At 41.1% G+C, this 21,971-nt stretch overlaps 1 long non-coding RNA gene across 1 annotated transcript in view; it reads left to right on the top strand.

The window, feature by feature from the left end:
* Positions 1 to 4,483: 4,483 nt before the first annotated feature.
* Positions 4,484 to 21,971, top strand: part of LOC149436035 (uncharacterized) — a 70,721-nt gene continuing 53,233 nt past the window's right edge. Inside the window, exon 1 of the long non-coding RNA XR_016308339.1 lies at positions 4,484 to 4,666. This is a non-coding gene — a long non-coding RNA (uncharacterized LOC149436035). The remainder of the gene's footprint in view (positions 4,667 to 21,971) is intronic.

Genomic DNA, 21,971 nt, shown 5'->3' with positions numbered 1-21,971 from the left:
GTGTATGGAAAGAAAAAGAATTAAAATATTTAGGTATAAAATTAACTGTATCTTCCAAAAATTTATATAGATCAAATTATATCTCATTATTAAATGAGATTAAGGATGAATTAAGAAAACTAGGTGGGGGAACCCTGTCATGGATAGGTCGTATAAATCTGATAAAAATGGTAATTGTTCCAAAAATTCTATATAAATTCTAAATGATACCAATCAAAATACCAGAAGTATGGTTTAGAATAATTAAAAAAATGTTAACAAGATATATTTGGAGGAAAAAAAAGAATAGAATAAGTTATGAAATTCTAAGTAGAAATAAAGAGAAAGGTGGATTGGGAGTTCCAGACTTAAAAAGGTACTATAATTCAGTAATACTGACAAGAATTTTTAACTGGACACATAATTCACATGGGAAAAGTTGGGTAAAAATAGAAAATACACTAAGTCATACAAACCTTAGTAGAATTGTATGGTTACCCCCACAATTCCGAGGATTAGCAGATAGCAAAAGTTTTTTTCACACGAAATGTGTTAAGAGTATGGGATGTTTTACATAAACAAAAGGGGTGGGAATATAATTCACTGTTAATGCCATTATGGTCCACAGATTATTTTCCTCTGGGTAAAGAAAGTGTTGCTGGGAAGTGGATAAAGAAGGAAGACGCACGGTTGAGAGATGTAATGGTGGGGGAGGAAATAGGTTCATTTAAGGATTTTGGTTAACAATCAGATATTATGACAAGCAAATCTGTGGTTGTTTTATGTGTTTATCTTTTTATGGCTTGCTGTATAAATTTGTATTTTTTTTTAATTTAATAAAATATTTAAATAATAAAAAAAAAAGAAACTCCCTGAATCCTCAGTGGCACCCAAAGGTGAAGGTTTAAAAATAAGTGAAACAGTAATTATGGAACATTGTTTGATTTTAGAAATGGCGTGCATACCTTCCTGACCTCACAGACGAGAATTGGATGAAGCTGCTGAAACTTTTTTGCAAGATGTTATTAGTACTGCTGACAAGTTTACACACTTTACATTTATTCACCAACTGCACTACACCCAAGACAAGTTGAATCGAAAAGGTGTAATGACTCAAGCTTGTTGCAATAGATGTGGGGAAACCTCAGCTAATGTCTTACATATGTTTTGGTCGTGCCCTAGACTGTCTCCTTTTTGGGCTGAACTGTTTCATATGTTGATAAATCATCTGGGTTTACAAGCTCCCAGGACCCCAGACCTGGGCTTATTAGGTGTTCCTGATGAGTATGTCCCTCTAACCTATAGCCGTATTATTTTTTGATCTTTTTCCATGCCAAGAAGGTGATTTTGTTATGCTGTTGGACCTATTTCCACCTTCATTGTCATACACTTGATCAACCAGGTACTGCCTATGTACAAACTTATTTACAGTGCGTCCAGAAAGTATTAACGGAGCTTAACTTTTGCCACATTTTGTTATGTTACAGCCTTATTCCAAAATGGATTAAATTCATTTTTTCCCTCAACATTCTACAAACAATACCCCATAATGACAATGTGAATGAAGTTCGCTTTGAAATCTTTGCAATTTATTAAAAATAAAAAACTACAAAAAAACACGTACATAAGTATTCACTCAATACTTTGTTGAAGCCTGTTTAGCACCAATTACAGCCTTAAGTTTTTTTGAGTATGATGCTACAAGCTTGGCACACCTATTTTTGGGCAATTTCCCCCATTCTTCTTTGCAGTACCCCTCAAGCTCCATCAGGTTGGATGGGGAGTGTTGGTGCACAGCCATTTTAAGATCTCTCCAGAGATGTTCAATCGGGTTCAAGTCTGGGCTCTGGCTGGGCCACTCCAGGACATTCACAGAGTTGGCCGGTAGCCACTCCTTTCTTATGTGGGCTGTGTGCTTAGGGTCGTTGCCCTATTGAAAGATGAACTGTTGCCCCAGTCTAAGGTCCAAAGCGCTCTGGAAAAGGTTTTCATCAAGGATGTCTGTGTACATTGCTGAATTCATCTTTTCTTCAATCATGACTAGTCTCCCAGTTCCTGCCGCTGAAAAACATCCCCACAGCATGATGCTGCCACCACCATGCTTTACTGTAGGGATGGTATAGGCCAGGTGGTGAGCGGCGTCTGGTTTCCTCCAGACATGACGCTTGGCATTCAGGCCAAAGAGTTCAATCTTTATTTCATCAGACCAGAGTTTTGTTTCTCATGGTCTGAGAGTCTCTCAGGTGCCTTTTGAAAAACTCCAGGCGGGCTGCCATTTGCCTTTTACTGAGGAGTGGCTTCCGTCTGGCTACTCTACCATACAAGCCTGATTGGTGGAGTGCTGCAGAGATGGTTGTTCTTCTGGAAGGTTCTCCTCTCTTCACAGAGGAATGCTGGAGCTCTTTCAGAGTGACCATCGGGTGCTTGGTTACCTCCCTGGCTAAGGCCCTTCTCCCTCGATCGCTTATTTTGGCCATGCAACCTGCTCTAGGAAGATTCCTGGTGGTTCCAAACTTCTTCCATTTATGGATGATGGAGGCCACTGTGCTCTTCAATGCTGCAGAAATTTTTCTGTACTCTTCCCCAGATCTGTGCCTTGATACAATCCTGTCTCGGAGGTCTATGGACAATTCCTTGGACTTCTTGGCTTGGTTTGTGCTCTGACATGCATTGTTAACTGTTGAGCCTTCCATAGATAGGTTTATGCCTTTCCTAATCATGTCCAATCAACTGAATTTCCCACAGGTGAACTCCAATCAAGTTGTGGACACATCTCAAGGATGATCAGTGGGAACAGAATGCACCAGAGCCCAATTTTGAGTGTCATGGCAAAGGCTGTGAATACTTCTGTACATGTGGTTTTTTTTTTCGTTTTTTATTTTTAATAAATAAAAAAAGATTTTAAAAGGAACTTTTTTCACACTATCATTATGGGATATTGTTTGTAGAATGTTGAGGAAAAAATGTAATTTAATCCATTTTGGATTTTGGAATAAGGCTGTAACATAACAAAATGTGGCAAAAGTTAAGTGCTGTGAATACTTTCTGGATGCACTGTACAAGGGCCATGCTTGCCCAAGAAATTTATTAGAGTATTGCAATATCTGCAATCAAGACTGATACTTCAGTCTTTCAAATGGCAGACCTGGCTCCTTCACAATCCTCTGTTTAAAAATTGGGTCACTTTTACCTTCTTGTCTTATGTCCTGTTCCCAGAGTGCATTCCCTTCTGAGGACTTTAGGGTCAAGATTGACCTGTGTGATAATTATATGTTGTTTTGCATTTGTTTGTGGTCATGTTTATTTACAGATTGGTTGTCTGTTCTCTTGTGCCACCTACTGGTTAGATTTCAGAGCTGTGTTATTTAGCTAAGCCAGGATGTGATGTAAAGGTCATCGCTCCTCCCACAATAAAGGAAGTGAGATACAGGAAGCGAAACACCTCCTAGGAATCCATGATTCTCTACATGAGAGAAGCACCAAACTCTGTCTCCTTCTATCTGACGACATTAATGTCCATTTTTCCCTTCTGTAGGTAGCTAGGATTGTACAGAAGAGCTATATATTAGCTATATTGAGTGTTATTTTATCTGTGATGTTTATTGTATAGTGATTGTATGTTATCTTTCTTGTTATAGTTTTACCATTTATCTGCAACGTGCCAATAAAGTACAGATCAGTTAAAACCGTCTAGTATTGTGTGCACAGAGAAGGTTATCTGCTTGAATAGCTTCCCATAGACTCCGGAAGTACGGGGAGCGAGTTCAGGACATTTTGGGGTTTATTTACTAAAGCTGGAGAGTCCAAAATCAGACTCCCTTCTGCATAGAAACCAATCAGCTTCTAACCTCAGCTTGTTCAATGAAGCTTTGGCAATGAAACCTGGAAGCTGATTGGTTTCTATGCAGAAGTGAGTCTGATTTTGCACTCTCCAGCTTTAGTAAATAAACCCCCTTATGTCTGGAGAGAGTATGGGTGTGTATGTGTGCATACATTTTGGTGACTGATTTGTTTTTGTTTCTCTTTTCTGGCTGCATTACTCTGTTTATATATGTGGCTCTACTGTTCTCGGTTATCTCTGGTGACGGCTGCAGCGATATACAGGCGGCTTAAGTTTTAATGTCTTGTTGCTTAGATGCTGGGCTCTGCGCAGCCAACTCTTACACCATCGCACTGTTAGATGGTTGCTGTTCTGTACCTTTTAAACTAAAAATAAAAATAAACACCTGTTAAAAAAAACATGGTTTCATAACCATGGAAGACTGTATTTCACAATTGTGTATTACTAAAATAAAAATGTAATTGTCTTCTGCTGCAGTATATGGTAAATTGGTTGTAATGGCAGAACATTTTTCACTAAAATGCATTCCTCACATTATAGTAAAAAATGTTCCAGTATGTGTATCGCCCCCTCACCCTACCCTATACCTACCTGAGCCCTCTCTCAATCCAGTGCTGTGCCTGTCTGTAGCAACACAGGTCTCTCTCTTTCTCTTCACAGGACACTGTGGCAGAAGCCATTTGTTCCTGCTGCTATCAATAAAATCCTGTGAGGGATGGGGTCAAGCCACGCTATGCATCTCTATGGATGCACACAGCCCAGCTCGGGAACAAGCCCACATGTGCGCCTGCATGCCAGTGTATTGCTATGCGGAAGAGGTGGAGCCAATACCACTGCACAGAACAAGTAATTATAAACCTGTTATTTTTTTAAAAAGCCTTTACAACCTCTTTAAGATACAGCAAATATCAGACACTACTATGCTTGGATGATTCTGTATGTCTTTTCTTTTTCTAGTGATAAGTTTGCTTCCAGTTCATCTTATTATAAGCAAATTCATTGTTACTTGTTTTTCTTCCCCATAAGCATGTTTATCCACTGTTAGAGCTCTTCTGGCAGTCTTTTTGAAGTGTGGTAATCCTGAAAATGCAATTTAGCCCAGTAGCAAATAATATGTATGATATGCGAATAATTTGAAACTGCTTATAATATTAGTTTTCTTTCTTTCATAGGTTATGAATGCTGTTGGATTTGTCATTTTCTATACACTTAACAAAGTAGGACATATAAAGGTAGTTACATACCATGAGCTTAGATATAATGTAATTATGTACAAACATTTGATTCTCAAGCACTATTTTTAAATGTCTTTCTAGACAGCTGGTAGATTTTTAGTTTCTCAGTGACCAGGCTGCTGTCAAACAGGGGTGATCACAGATAAGAAGGCCAGGGCTATTCAATGCTTTGGTTCTGCCATTGTGAAGGCACTTATAAGTATGTCTGATTGGTCTGCACATACTCAATTTTAGTAGAGTGGCTCCACTTTAAAAAGAAATATAATAATAAATTAGACATGGTTAGTAAAGTATTTCCTTCCACTCTTACAGCATCAGAAGCTTCCAGGCCACACACACTCAAGCTACATCCTGCAGCTCATAATGGGTTCTATGCTTTTGAAACGTAACCCCATCTTTATGCAGACACAAACTGGCCTTCATCCCTGGCCCAGATATATAATTTCAGGAGGCATTAAACATATTCATTAAGTAGTCCTGTGCTCCAAGACTCTGTCTCATTCCAGTGGCCTAGAACCAGTTTAGCATCTTTACCACTTTTGGTGCAGCTGTTTACACAGCACCCAATGCCCCACCTTCCTTCCCTCTCAATCACTGCTCATTGTATGACCCTTACACTGTTTTTTTTATAGTGCTTCTGGAGATAATAGAGCCTCAGGCATCTGAATGCTCAAGGCCTTAACTTAAGACCTCTCAAATGCAGAACAGAAGAACATCTTGATTAGCAGGTCAGATTTATCAACATTTGCTTTCATTCTTTGCAGCTTAACAGTTTATTTGCATTCAAGAATCTTTTAAGCTCCTAGGGGAGCAAAGTTGTAAGCTCCATGCTATGCCTGGAATGGAAAGCCTCACCCCAAATTCACTCTTTTTGGTCTATCTGTCTACTTCAAAAGGTTGTCGCTGCTGAATACCCTCCACACCTCAACCACAACAGGAGCTCCTTCTGATTATGAAAAACTTTCCTTCAACCAAGAAGTATAACCTCTTTTACTATACCACATTGGGAACATTCATTCTTTTAAAAAGATAATAATTTTAAAGACTCTCTTGCACCTCCATACATTCTTGTACATGTAATATATTAGAAACGTTTTTTTTTAAAATCCTTTAGCTGGATCATTTAATTAATGCATGTATTAAGTGAATTTTACATAGACATTCTTTTTTTTATATTTTAGAAAAAACTGAGGTAAAGGGGCATAATAAATATTTGATGAATGTCACATTGACTACTTTATAACTGAAAGCATCCACGTTGGTGTCCACAGAAATGTTACATACATACAGTCATGGCCGAAATTGTTGGCACCCTTGATATTTTTCCTGAAAATCAAGTATTTCACACAAAAAAGGTATTGCATTAACACATGTTTTGCTATACACATGTTTATTCCCTTTGTATGTATTGGAACAAATATAAAACAGAGGCAGAAAAGCAAATATGACATAATGTCACACAAAACCCCAAAAATGGGCTGGACAAAAGTATTGGCACCCTTAACTTAATATTTGGTTGCACACCCTTTGGAAAACATAACTGAAATCAGTCGCTTCCTATAACCATCAATAAGCTTCTGACACCTCTCACCCGGAATTTTGGACCACTCTTCCTTTGCAAACAGCTCCAGGTCTCTCTTATTGGAAGGACACCTTTTCCCAACAGCAATTTTAAGATCTCTCCACAGGTGTTCAATGGGATTTAGATCTGGGCTCATTGCTGGCCACTTCAGAACTCTCCAGCGCTTCTTTGCCATCCATTTCTGAGTGCTTTTTGACGTATGTTTGGGGTCATTGTCCTGCTGGAAGACCCAGGATCTTGGACGCAAACCCAGCTTTCTGACACTGGGCCCTACAGTGCGACCCAAAATCCTTTGGTAATCCTCAGATTTCATGATGCCTTGCACACAGTCAAGGCACCCAGTGCCAGAGGCAGCAAAACAACCCCAAAACATCATTGAACCTCCACCATATTTTACCGTAGGTACTGTGTTTTGTTCTTTGTAGGCCTCATTCCGTTTTCGGTAAACAGTAGAATGATGTGCTTTACCGAAAAGCTCTATCTTGGTCTCATCTGTCCACAAGACGTTTTCCCAGAAGGCTTTTGGCTTACTCAAGTACATTTTGGCAAACTGTAGTCTTGCTTTTTTATGTCTCTGTGTCAGCAGTGGGGTCCTCCTGGGTCTCCTGCCATAGCGTTTCATTTCATTTAAATGTCGACGGATAGTTCGCGCTGACACTGATGCTCCCTGAGCCTGCAGGACAGCTTGAATGTCTTTGGAACATGTTTGGGGCTGCTTATCCACCATCCGGACTATTCTGCGTTGCAATCTTTCATCAATTTTCCTCATCCGTCCACGACCAGGGAGATTAGCTACAGTGCCATGGGTTGCAAACTTCTTGATAATGTTGCGCACTGTGGACAAAGGCAAATCTAGTTCTCTGGAGATGGACTTGTAACCTTGAGATTGTTGATATTTTGCCACAATTTTGGTTCTCAGGTCCTCAGACAGTTCTCGTCTCCTCTTTCTGTTGTCCATGCTTAGTGTGGCACAGACAGACACACAATGCAAAGGTTAAGTGAACGTCTCTCCTTTTTATCTGCTTTCAGGTGTGATTTCTATATTGCCCACACCTGTTACTTGCCCCAGGTGAGTTTACAGGAGCATCACATGCTTGTAACATTCTTATTTATCCGCAGTTGTGAAAGGGTGCCAATACTTTTGTCCAGCCCATTTTTGGAGGTTTGTGTGACATTATGTCGAATTTGCTTTCTTTCCTCCCTTTTTTTGTTTTGTCCCAATACACACAAAGGGAATAAACATGTGTATAGCAAAACATGTGTTAATGCAATACGTTTCGTGAGAAATACATGATTTCCTGGAGAAATATCAAGGGTGCCAACAATTTCGGCCATGACTGTATTACTTGTCCTTGTGTAGAACCCTCCTAGATTGGTGCTAGTGTAGCCATACCCCTGTAGGAGCCACTTGGATTTTGCCCAGGTCTTCCCCACGTTTGTCTAGCAGCCAGGCACAAAGAAGCTTCACAGCCAGGTGCACACACAAAATCACTCGTTGTCTTCAATAATCAGTCTAGAGGTTGGGGTTTTATAGTTTTATTATTTGGGAACCTGGATAGGGAGACAGGGATTTAGTAGGATACACCTATATATAACTATATACAACTGAGGATTCTATCTGATCTTTGGTTGTGCTCTAGGTGAAGTCCTTGCTGGGAGCAGATAGATGACCTCTCCTTGTAACTAGTAGCGACAGTAGCAGTAAAGTCAAGCAAAGTCCCTTAGTAGCTGTGCAAGTTGGACAGAGCTCTTTGGAACACTAGCCAGTGTTCCCTTGACTGGACCCTAAACTGACTAAAGCACATCAGAGGGGGGTTAACAGCAACAGTCTATGAGATCCTTAGCATGTCTGTACTCACAAGGCCCAAAAGAACAGCCATCAGCCTCTGCTCTGTGATATCATACCAGATCAGAGAGAGAGAGAGAGAGACACCCCTGTAGCCAGCTCTCTGTAGAACCAGGGTCACTCTCTTCAGGCCCTCAGGTTGCCCACCTAAAGCCGAATGGCAGCAGGTGCCAGGGGAGGCTGCGTACATTCCCGTGGCCAGGTACAATCCACTCCTGGAAAGACCTAGAGCTCAGAGTGCCTAAACAATAAAAAACTGCTTCCAGAATTCATCCCTGTGATTGGCTAGAGGGATAATAATATTCATACTGTGTTCTGCATGAGTTCCAGTTATTCACCAAGAACTTTCCTAGGTTGCCTGAATACAGAAGAAGTCAGAAGCAGAATTCCCAGCACTTAAACACACTGAGCAATTTTCACTAAACAATTGCAGCTTTCTGATAAGCAGAGAAATGGACTACCTTTCCCTAGCAGTTTTCTTATTGCAGTTTTCTTATTGGGCAGGGGAACCAAACAATATACACTAATGCAGGCCATAGACGGGTCGAAAATCGGCTGATTTTTAAGTCGGAAAAAAATCAGCCGATTTTCGCACCGTTAATGGGTTAATTGGTTTGGGGTTTTGGCACATATTTTCTATCGGTGAAGTTGGAAAAAAATCGTCCGGCAATGATGAGCAAATCGGTTGATCTTTTTACCGATAAAAAATCTGCGCATCCGAAAATGGATACAAATGGATACATTGTTGCAACTGCGATACTTTTTCATGTCAAATATAATAGCGGAGCTCTCTGCAGAGACAGAAGTAATTAAATGCCGGCCGTAGACGGGCTGAAAATCGGACGATTTTTTTTTTTTTTTAAGCGTTGTTGGTAACGTCGGCCTATTGAATGACCGATTTTTGTTTTGTTTTTTTGTTTTTTGAAATGGCCGGTTTTCGGCCCGTCTATGGCCTGCATAACTTTCTAATAATCCTAGCACCTACCTAGGAGGGTGCTACACTAGGATTAGGTAGATTTAATTCTGGCTCATTGTTTAATGGAGCTTTATTTTTGTTGTTAGATAAATTTAGTCTGTTTTACTATAATCAGTGTGGCTGAAATCCCTGGGTTAAGCAAATTCAGTTCTAACTCACTTTAGGCAGCTGCATGTGATTGGTTAGATCTGTTCTATGTCTCAAAGACTGCTGGTTTGATTGCTCCCTCCCTTTCCTTTCAGAACTCTCTGGTTAGTTCTGAAACATAGGTGTACAGTAATGTAAATGCACAGCATAAACATTTATACTGTCCCAGCCACACAGGTTGCTGTTGTAGAATTGGTATAAATAGTCTGAGACCTGAAGCAGAAATGTCTTGTCCTGGAGAAGGGAAGTCCAGCCTCCTGGACAGCCAGAATGTGCTTCTGCTTTCTGCTGCTCATCATGTTCCTAGCCCCACTGGCTGGGAACCCATTCTACAATTACTGAAGCTGACCAAAAGGATTTTTCTTCTTCAGGATCTAGTCTGGTATCACTGGAAAAAGAACTAGGAGATAGTGGAAGGGGGTGGCCAATTATCCAAGGACTTTTAGTGAGTACAGGCCTGTCTCAAATATCCCCGAGACTGTGTGCTGCTGCTATACTTTTTGCGATAGAGTCAACTTATTTCAGTTCTACCCAAAGGGATTGCGCTAGTTTAGTGTTTCCTGAAAAGCTCAGTCCAACATTTGTTGCAAGCAAAGATGTTTCTAAATGGAAGAGTAGAGTCGTCAAGTTGTTGTTGTTAGGGATTATGGAAGTACTCATCCAAGTGCAAGATTTCATTAAAGCATCAAAAATAATATCCCTAGACTAATTAATGAGCATGAAGAGTGACTGGAACAGTGTGTTTGACTGCAGTGCAACTACTGGAAAAAGAATCCTGGGCATTCACACTGCAGACCCTGCGGGGTTGAACACTACAACTGTATGAAAATAAAAAAGACATACCTACTAGTATAAAAAATGTCAGCATTGTCTTGCTTGCAGGCAATAGTCTTCCTACACTGCTCTTTACCAGTGCCACCATCTTGAGGTAAGATCCTGCAAACTGCCACCTGGGATGCATAGTGCAGAAATTTCACAGTTTGTAGGATCTTGCACATTTACAAAAATACTGTGGGGGCTCATGGAGAGACCTACATTATGTCTATGCATGTGTGGGGTCCAGATACCTCATCTTTGCCTAGGCAAGATTGAAAGACAAGAATTTAAAATTTAAAGAAAAAGGTATTGACTTAAAAAAACCTTTTTGTGTAAAAGGGAGGAAGAAGAAGACCGGAAACAGAACCTTAAAGTGACACTAAACACTGGTTTAAAAAAATATATTCAAGTATGTAATCTTAACTAAAAAAAAGTACCTTCTATTGATATCATCCTCCTCAAAATTTTCAAAGTCCTTTTTATCTGCTGCTGTGGTCTGACTTCCTGTTAAAGGGTGACTGTTTATTCTCCATGGTCCCACTGTATGTAAGAATGTAGCTACCCTCTCTTGCTCGATCCCAGGATAGACTTAAGAAAATGGGATTTGTAGTTTGCATAGAGCAGTGCATATGACCCTAACTAGCATGCACTGCTGGTTCCAAACAAATGGAAGCGAGGGGGGAAGAAGAGCTTCAGGAATTCACAGAGGGCATTACAAAAAGTCACAATAACACAGAAAGAAAACATTTTGTTTATAATAAGGTGAAAGTCTGCTCCAAGTGATATACTTGGAATTGTTGGACTTCGGAGATTTTAGCTATCTAGCTTTATGTCCCCATGACACATACTTTGGAAATGTGATCCTGCCAGGTCCTGAGACACCAATGATGTTTTAAGAAGTGTAAATTTGCAGCTAAGTACAAAAGCTTTACTGATTTCCACTGATCTTGAAAAACATCCCAGTGACGCATTAGAGGTTTATAAAGCAGTAAAGGCAGGTCACTTAGAAAACTAAGTAATCACTTTGTAAAGTGTATTCTCAGTTACCTTAGTAATTAAAGCTTAAGTTCACTTTTTGGGAAAGAAATTGCACTTATTGTTACAGGTAAAAAATGTGCTTTTATTTTTTTTTTTCTATGGAGCCTGCAGAGCACTGCACCCGTGATCGGTAGATCATGTGTACAATGTCAGGTTCCTGCAGACTCTCAGGATAGCTTCTGCCTTGTACGGACTGGCAGTTACTTGAGAGCAGGAAGATCAATGAACTATGAGAGCACTCACCAGCACCCTCGTAGTTCGCTGAGCAGCAGCAATGGATAATGGTACTTGTAGTCTATTCATTCACAGGAAATTGACAGGGTGTGCAGAGAGAATCACAAGGGGAAGGATCGGAGGGAGAAAGTACAGATGCTGGAACATGTTACATGTTCCGCCCTAAAAATGGATGGAACATTTAACATGTTCCAAAGGTGAACTTATCCTTTAACCGCCTCCCGCCTGCCATATAAGAAAATGACGGGCGCAAGGCGGTTCTCTCGTTCTGGGAGGATGTCATATGATGTCTTCCCACTCCCTCGGACACAGCGGATCACCGAACAATGGAAAGAGCTGAAGACGTCGGCTCTGTCATGTGATCAGCTCTGTCCAATCACAGCTGATTGCATGTAAATAAGGAAATGCCGGTTATCGACATTTCTCTCCTCACGAGCTGTCACGCTGACAGCTCATAAGGAGAGGAGAACCGGTAATCGGCATTCCTCAGAGGAGACATGTACACTGATCATCAGGGCACTGATGATCAGTGTGCCCTGATGATCAGTGTAGCCATGTCAGTGCCACCTGTCAGTGTCCATCAATGCCAGCTGTCAGTGCTCATCAGTGCCACCTGCCAGTGCCCATCAGTGCCACATCAATGCCACATATCAGTGCCTGCCAGTGCACATCAATGCCACATATCATCATCTGAGCTGCCTTTCAGTGCCACCTATCAGTGCAAGTCAGTGCCACCTATCAATGCCAGTCAGTGCCACGTATCAGTGCTGCCAATCAGTGCCACCTATCACTGCCAGTCAGTGCCGCCTATCAATGTCAGTCAGTGCTGCCTATCAGTGCGACTCAGTGCTGCCTATCAGTGCCAGTCAGTGCAGCCTATCAGTGCCATATATGAGTGCTGCATTTCAGTGCCCATCAGTGATGCCTGTCAATGCCCATCAGTGCCACCTACCAGTGCCTCCTCATAAGTGCCCACCAGTGCTGCCTATCAGTACCTATCAGTGCAGCCTATCAGTGCCCGTCACTGCAGCCTCATTAGCGCACATCAGTGAAGGAGAAAAATCACTTATTTACTAAATTTTATAACAGAAACTAAGAAAAAAAAATTTTTTTTCAAAATTTTCAGTTGTTTTTGGTTTGTTTAGCAAAAAATAAAAAACCCAGAGGTGATTAAATACCACCGAAAGAAAGCATGCTACAGTGTTGCATGACCGCGCAATTGTCATTCCAAGTGTGACAGTACTAAAAGGTGAAAATTGGCCTGGGCAGAAAGGGGGTAGAAGTGCCCTGTAGGCAAGTGGTTAAGGGAAGCTAAATTCACTCTGAATACAAAATCAAGTGCTGGGGAAAAATAGCATTTTTGCTTACACATGATTTGATGATAGAGGTAAACACAACTTCACCTTAACTAATAAGTAAACTACAGTTCAAAGTGTACAGTCTCCCCCTTTAGAAAATCAAGCCCACAGAACATAAAATTTTTGTAATAATTTACAATAACTACTGTAAAATGTCATTTGGCACAAGTCTTGCATCCCAAAATCTATAAAAGGAAAATTAAGACATTTAAATTCATTCCCATCCTGCCAATATTTTATTCATAGTGTGGCCAGTTCACACATTAAGCCTTTTCCCTCTGAACATCCATTATCTCTTTATAACCGTACCACCAAAATAAGGTCAGCAGTGTTCACATTTACTTTAACTGCACAAAAACATAAAAGCAAATCTAGAATCATAGAATAATACCTATGAGTGGCTGTTCCATTTTGTCATCTCAAAGGATAGCTTCATTGTAAATGTGACAAATGAAATCCATCCCAGACAAAGATGATTTAAAAAAACAAGGTGTTCATAAGATTCATAACTATAAAAGAATCCTATTGAAATGTGGCATAGAAGAACTGTTGTTTGGAACATACAAAGTTGTAGCTAACCTAGTACCAGTGGTTGTTTTCCTAAAATGAACATGTGCCCAGGTTATAGGCAATTAAATATGTACATAATCTAAAGAAAAGTAAATCAGCTTTTAAACAAGCCCTCACAGACCTTTGTAGCTGCAGGCATTGTCACAACAAAGGCACTGAAATATGCCAACACACTGAAACCTGCCAGTCACTTCCGGTTCCGGCACCGCATATGAGGGACACAGGACTGGTGGCTCCGGTCCCTCCGGCATATAAAATCGTCTCCCCGCTCCTGGAACACCTGCCACGAGCCCCAAGATCACCTTCCCTGCACCCCGGCAGCTCACTGCATGGAGCGGTACCTTCTGCCAGTTCCTCCCGGCTCCATCCCCGCTCCACGGCCCAACGTGTGCAGCTCTCCCTCTTCTGCAGCCAAAATGGCCGATGGAATGGAGACAGGTATGCCAGAGACACAGACACAAACAGTCTCAGCACAAATCCCAGCAGATATGATAGCACAGGCTGTGGCTGTGGATGAAGTTCATTCTGTACAAGCGGGGACAAACCAAGTCGCACGCACGCAATCAATTTTAGAAAAGTTAGACGGGTTAGAAAACCGCTCGCGTAGAAACAATTTGCGCAATATAGGCCTCCCTGAATCGTTTAGCTTAGGAGCTCTAATGGATCTTTGCTCTACATGCGTCCCCGCAGCCCTGGGCCTTGTCTCGCCATGCACAGTGGAAAGAGCACACTGCTTAGGCTCACCATCAAATGACAGACGCATGCCGCTGTCTGTAATTACCAAATACCTCAATTACGCAGATAGAGTGCCTATCCTCAATTCATTCCAAAACTCCCGCTCATTACTCGTTACCACTCATATCAAAATGGGTTCCAGTGACCTAGTCCTCTCTAACAACGCTCCCAATTCGCCCAGTAAACAATTTTTTCAAATGTTGTCCTCACGGATATCAAACTTTGTCTACCTTCCTCTCATTATAAGAGGAGACTTTAACCTCCTTTATGAACTGGCAGAAAGACAAATCGAAGAGCAACAAGCATCATCCGATGTCTCTCTCACGCTTGCCCTCTGCTCCTATTAGCCAATTTTGTAGAGGCATTACAGCTAACAGACATCTGGCATCTATCCCACCCAGACAGTAAAGAATATACATTATAATCCCATGTCCACCATACTTTATCCAGAATTGACTACTTTTTCTGCAATTCCACATTGCTAAACTACATTACCAGATCCACCATCCATGACATGGCTATCTCTGCTCACACGCCGATCTCCATCTCCCTGGATCATCTTAACATAATCTGTCCTCCTAGAATCTGGCACTTCCCATCTTCCCATCTTATTTGGCCGACGACCAAGATCTATTCCAGGTGATCTCTGCAACCTGGGCAGAATTCATGACCACTAACGGGGCCCACCAAACTACCCCAAATTTTTGTTGTGGGCAACAGGCAAAGCTGTGCTCAGGGGTAGAATATTAGCTTTCTCAACGACATACAAAAAAAAACTCCTACACAAATTCAAAAAGGCAAGCGAGACAGGGTCAGAGATATTTGACAGAATCAAATTTACATGAAAACAGGAAAATCTGGCTAGAAGCAAAAAAAACTATTTGACACTTGGACGACAGCACACGAAACCATGCACCAATCTTATTTGGACCTTCAGTATCACAAATTTGACAACACTCCGGGTAAACTACTTGCCCGATTATGTAAAAAACCTTTTACCCCAAGCCATTTCACAGCTTTGAAAGACTCCCAAGGCTCCCTTAAAGACACACCAGAAGAAATTATATCCATCGTAGAACAATTCTACGCTCAATTATACGGTCCAGGTCCAATAGACATTACATGTGTCAAGACATTTTTGGAACAACTCACCTTCCCACAAGTTGACCCATCTGCATTAAAAACTCTCAACGCCCGTTATCAACGTCGGACATCAACTCGGCAATAAACTCACTAGCCAATGGTAAAGTTCCGGGCCCCGATGGATACACCACTGAATTCTGTAAACTAACAGCCAAAATACTCACCCCGACTCTACAATCAGTTTTCCAGAAAATACAAGAAGGAAGCAACTACATCCTGTCGGGCTTTCAAGCGCACATAAAACTGAAAGCAAAAAAAGGCAAAGACCCCTCAGAACCCCGCTCTTATCGTACAATCTCCCTATTAAATCTAGATTGTACGATCTACAATCAGATTGTACGATCTACAATCAGTTTTCCAGAAAATACAAGCAACTACATCCTGTCGGGCTTTCAAGCGCACATAAAACTGAAAGCAAAAAAAGGCAAAGACCCCTCAGAACCGGGCTCTTATCGTACAATCTCCCTATTAAATCTAGATTGTACGATCTACAATCAGTTTTCCAGAAAATACAAGAAGGAAGCAACTACATCCTGTCGGGCTTTCAAGCACACATAAAACTGAAAGCAAAGAAAGGCAAAGACCCCTCAGAACCGGGCTCTTATCGTACAATCTCCCTATTAAATCTAGATGCCAAAATATTATCGAAGAATTGCAAATAGATTAGCTGCCATCCTACCCTCTCTTATCCACCCATCCCAAGCAGGATTTATCCAGGGGAGGTCAGCGGCTTCCAACATTCGTAAAGTCCTAGCCGTCCTAAACTATGCTAAACACAACCCACTTCAAGACTAAGCGATTATATCCCTTGATGCCAAGAAAGCTTTTGATAATGTAAACTTTACCTGGCTACAATTAGTTCTTCAGAAATTTGGCTTTTCTGGCCCCTTTTCTCACTTGATCCAATCTATGAATTCCACACCCATGGCACAAGTCATAGCAGCAGGACACATATCTAATCCTATTTGCCTACAGAAGGGGACGAGACAGGGCTGTCCTCTCTCCCCCCTCTTATTTAATCTAGCCCTAGAACCACTTGCATGTTTTCTACTATTCAAATCTCACCTCCACGGAATTAAGATAGGCCAACAGGATATTGTGCTATTTGCGGATGATATACTGGTCTTTACCTCTAATCCAACTCTGGACATAACCCAAATTCGCGATATATTCTCGGACTTCAGACACTGCTCAGGCCTTCATATAAATTTCTTCAAAAGCTAAATACTTCCACTATATCACGCTAGGCCTCCCCCTTGGACGCTAACAGTATTTACTCTAGCCAAAAACCATATTACGTACTTGGGTATAAAGATAGGGAAGCTCCCTCATCACTATATACACTCAACTATACACCAGCAATAGACAGAATCATAGGAGAAATGGAGATGTGGAAAGATCTGCCACTATCACTTCTTGGGACCTATTTAAAATGGTTAGCTTTCCAAAACTTTTATATCCTCTCCAGACCATCCCACTCTTACTCCGGCATGGAGACATAACAAAATTAACAAAGCTATATCTAAATTTCTCTGGAAGGGGCACCACCCTCGCATAGCATTACATAAACTCTATCTCCCAAGGTGCGAGGGGAGATCTGGTTTGCCAAATGTCAGAGTATACAATCTCTTGTTTATTAAGAGTCTGCTTAGACTGGCTGTCCCGGTCGTCCAAATATTCTAACTACCAGATCGAAAAAGATATGGTTCACCCATATAGTCTGGCTGCAATATTACACTGTAATGTCAACTCACTTCCACCTCACCTAACACAATTCACTTATTCGAGACAGCCTCATAGCATGGAGAGAGGTCAGACGCAAGTTAGGGGTATCCACATGGGTATCCTGGTATCTCCCAATTCAAAACAATCCTTCATTTCCTCTTTCACAACAGTATGCAGCATATGTAATCTGGAATACCCATGAACTTGTAAATGTATTGCAACTGTATGTTGCTTCTTCTGGATCACCTAAACCACTCCAACATACCTTGACAAGTCTAAACCTGCCTTCCCACCATTTTATATATGTTCTACAAGTACTGAACTATGTAAAAAATCTTATTCCTGATAAATCTGTCAGGTTTCGCAACTCATTAATAGATATCCTCATGCAAAGACGAAAGTTCAAGATATCGGACATCTACACCCCACTAAATCTACACTTTTCTAAACCCTTAGAACTTTCGTCAACAGCATTTTGGGTCAAAGAGTTCCATAACTCAATCACAGTAGACCAAATACTAACGGGATTCAATTCTACCTGCACCTTCATAACAAACAAATTTTGGTGTGAACAACTTAAGATCATGCATCGTGCCTATATGCCATGTGCCTTTTCAAAATCTACTCCAACCACATCACACTGTCCACTTTGCAACTGTTATTTGCCTTCTCTTAAACATAGGCTTTGGCTTTGTTTCACATATCCAGATTCTGGGACCAAGTAAACAGTTTTGCAGAATTTGACACTGGTATACAACTGTCAAAAGACCCGCTGCACCTTCTCTTCGGCAACTTGGAACATACATCCTCTAACCCCCTCAACTCGCAACTTACACTCATCAGAAAAAATAAGCCATGGTTAACAACCTGCTTTCTAGTGGCAAGAAGATCTATCTTAAAAAATGGGTCTCTAATACACCTCCAACCGTATCAGATATTAAACCAGATCCTAAATATCTTCTCCACAAGGACAAACTTGATCTACTTTCATCCTGCCCTCGCAAAGCTGACTCTTTTGCTAGAAAATGGCACCTATACATCGCCAGAACTCTCCCTACATCGAAACAACGAGAACTTCTAACAGGCACCTAAGTACTGAACACATACTACAAGTCCTACAAATGACCACATAGCCTACTGTTCCCATATGTATGGCATAACTTCTGTACTATTGTGATTGTAACTTATTGCTTCCTGACTACCCCCTGCTCAGATGTATGCAATATTCAAAATTGGTTTTACTCCAGCTACAACATGCACAGGTACCCAAGTTATATACACATAATACGAGACAACCACCTCCGAGGCAGCTTGCCTCCATATCTCCAAGTCACCACAAGAAAGCACATTGGTTCTTTCATATGCCGTCAGCTCCCATACATTCCTGCTTTTATTTCCAATCTCACCCTCCATTTCCTTTCTCCCCCCCCCCCCCGGTTTATCTTCCACCATTTTCGTTGTCCTTTTATTTTCTTAGTTCAAAGCATGCAAGCCAACATACCCCTGAAGAGCGGATATGGTACACACACTTTTCCAGTAACGAGCAACCTCTATCCAGGTCTCAAAACACACCTTCCAAGCCTGATACAGCCCGTACTATACTCATGATTATTAAAGCAAACACCCCATATGTCCCCCTACAGCGAGCTAAGCTCACAATGATGTAAATCATTTTATACTGTGTACTATTATTCTCTGCACCAATAACATGTATTGCATCTTCACGCTTTTGATCTTTGTTAATGTATAGACAAAACCCAATAAATATTTCTTTAAAAAAAAAGAAACCTGCCAGCCTTCCAATGATAACAAACAGTAAGTGTTTCTAAGCTGATAGAAAACAAGTGAAAGTGGACTTCAGAGTCCTTGAACCTTTTGTGAATAAGCACAGCTGCACTAAAACTGCATAGTGCTATTCGTTTTCATGCATGGGAAAACATGCTAAGGTTTCTAATGCATGCGGGTGCGTCTGCTGTGTTTTTGCCAGAGGAATGCACGTGACTTACACACAGCCCCACACCCACATAGATGTGAACCTAGCTTTAGAGTTGTGATCTGTGAGGATATTTGAGAATTAATTACTTCACAGTACATGAGGCTAAAGTGGTCAGTGAAGGCTTGTTTTAAAGCTCTTTTATGCTTGTTAAAGCGTATCTTCACCCTCCCCCACTCATTTTTTTTAAACCCCTGCTTACCAGGTTGTTTGTTCTTCAAAGTTCGGATACTCACCCACCCAGTGGATCCAGCTTTGTCCTGCAAGATCTTCGTCTCTTCTGCCACTGATCAAGTTCAGTCCATGTTTTTGTGTAACCTCATCAGGAGGCTGCAGGTACTAGGCATGCCTCCTCATCCATTTCTGAATTAAAGACTATGCCTTCTGTGATAGCTGATGTGCATATCCCAGAAGACACAGGGAAGTCAGTGCACTTCATTCCTCTAGGCCAGTGGTCTCCAAACTGCGGCCCTTTGCTTGCTTTTGTCTGGCCCTTCGAGTCCTATTCCATCCACTGCCACCAATAATTTGGCATGTGCCCTCCCATTGACACCAAGAATTGAGCATATGTGTTCCCACTGGCACCAATGAAGGGACACAATTCTTCTCACTGACACCAAAAATGGGGCACAATTCTTTCCAATGACACCAACAATGGGGCACAATTCTCACTAACACCAACAATGGGGCACAATCCCTCACAATGACATAAACAATTGGCTATATGTCCTCCCATTGACACCAATGACGGGGCAAAATTCCTCCTAATGACACAAATGATGGGGCACTATTCCTACCAATGACACAAGGACATGTTCTACTCCCCCTGTCCTCAGTCCGACAACCCCCCCCCCCCCCTTCGCAGTCTGAAGGACAGTATACTGGCTACTGGCCTTTTGTTTACAAAGTTTAGTGACCCCTGGTCTAGGCGATTGATGTTCATGGGGGGGAGGGGGTGGGATCGAAGCCTTTTCATTCATAAAAGGGAGGGAAGGAGGAGGGCAGATTGATTCTTAGGGAGAAGATCTGCTTTAAGAATATGTAAATGTTGATAGTGTAGCCAAAGGTGCACCTTTTTAACTGCAAACCTAAAGGGAACAACTTCGGTACTGCATAAGGAGCTCTCCAAAGTCCTCTACAGTCCTAAATTTTCACATACTGCTTATTATGTAGCCTAGTGGAAGCGACAATGACATACAGCAAACCATATCAACCAATGAGAACAGTTTATTAATCTTAGATCTGTGAAAGAAAAAAATTGGTTTATTGCTAACAATAACTGCATTTACACAATGTATGTTTTTTGTCCCTTGAATAAACCTAAAGGTCTGATAGCTTTGACATTGTAGTGTTCTTCACCCACAGTAAATCTGCACTGATAGCCTTAGCAGCAGGTACTGTTAACTGTTAATCTTTAAGAAGCCCCTGCTCTGAATGAGTTAAGGGACCAATAAACTGGTACAAATTATATAACAGCTCATTTCACAGCAACTGGAAAAACCTCACTACTGTGCTAAGTGGATCATGTATTTTTTTCTATTCTTTCCTGACTCATTATCATATATAAAAGCTCTGTGACTGCAGTACTCACTGACAGGCTCCCTCATAACAACAATATTGAAAGGCGGTGAATGGCTGCAGACACAGAGAATGAGATGAGCTTGGTTATCATCCCCCCCTCCAAAATTCAGTTGAGTGTATAATGTGTGAAGCCTGTACACCCAGCGGATATGTGCTTGTGTCTCCCCTAGTGAGCTTTTTAATCAACAGTAGTCTACTGCTAAGCATATTGATATGCCTTTGTTAGCAGTGGATTGGGTTTGATTTATTCCTATGCAGTACAACATATGTTGCTTCTGCTGCAGTAAATGATGTTTCCAATTTTAAATTAGTGTTTCAATTTTTTTGGCTTAGCGCCGCTTCTAAATCCTGCTCACAGTTCGTCTAGCTCGAGGGACTCATTTCTACTTCAACATTGCGATACCTTTTTGCATCCAATTTTTCCAAAAAACAGCATATGGAGCACAAAAGTCAATTTTCAGTATTCAGTAACATTGCAAAGAATAAATAAATAAATAAATAGATACAGTGGATATAAAAAGTCTACACACCTCTGTTAAAATGTCAGGTTGCTGTGATGTAAAAAAATTAGACAACGATAAATCATTTCAGAACATTTTCCACCTTTAATGTGACCTATAAACTGTACAACTCAATTGAAAAACAAACTGAAATCTTCTAGGGGGAAAGTAACCATACAAAACTAAAATAATGTGGTTGCATAAGTGTGCACACCCTCTTATAACAGGGGATGTAGCTGTGTTCAGAATTAAGCAATCACATTCAAAATCATGTTAAATAGGAGTCAATACATACCTGTCATTATTTAAAGTATCTCTGATTAACCCTAAATAAAGTCCAGCTGTTCTAGTAGGTCTTTCCTGACATTTTCTTAGTTGCATCCTACAACAGAAATCATGGTCCGCAGAGAGCTTCCAAAGTATCAGAGGGATCTCTTGTTAAACGGTATCATTCAGCAGAAGGGTACAAAAGAATTTCCAAGGCATTAGATATACCATGGAACACAGTGAACACAGTCATCATCAAGGGTAGAAAATATGGCGCAACAGTGACATTACCAAGAAATGGATGCCCCTCAAATTGATGAAAAGATGAGGAGAAAAAACCTGGTCTGGGAGGCTGCCAAGAGGCCTACAGCAACATTAAAGGAGCTGCAGGAATACAGTATCTGG

This window comes from Staurois parvus, unplaced genomic scaffold, assembly GCF_062004578.1.
Source record: "Staurois parvus isolate SC_StPar_1 unplaced genomic scaffold, SC_StPar_1.0 ptg001432l, whole genome shotgun sequence".
NCBI lineage: Eukaryota > Metazoa > Chordata > Amphibia > Anura > Ranidae > Staurois > Staurois parvus.
This window is presented reverse-complemented; position numbering and strand designations above follow the sequence as displayed.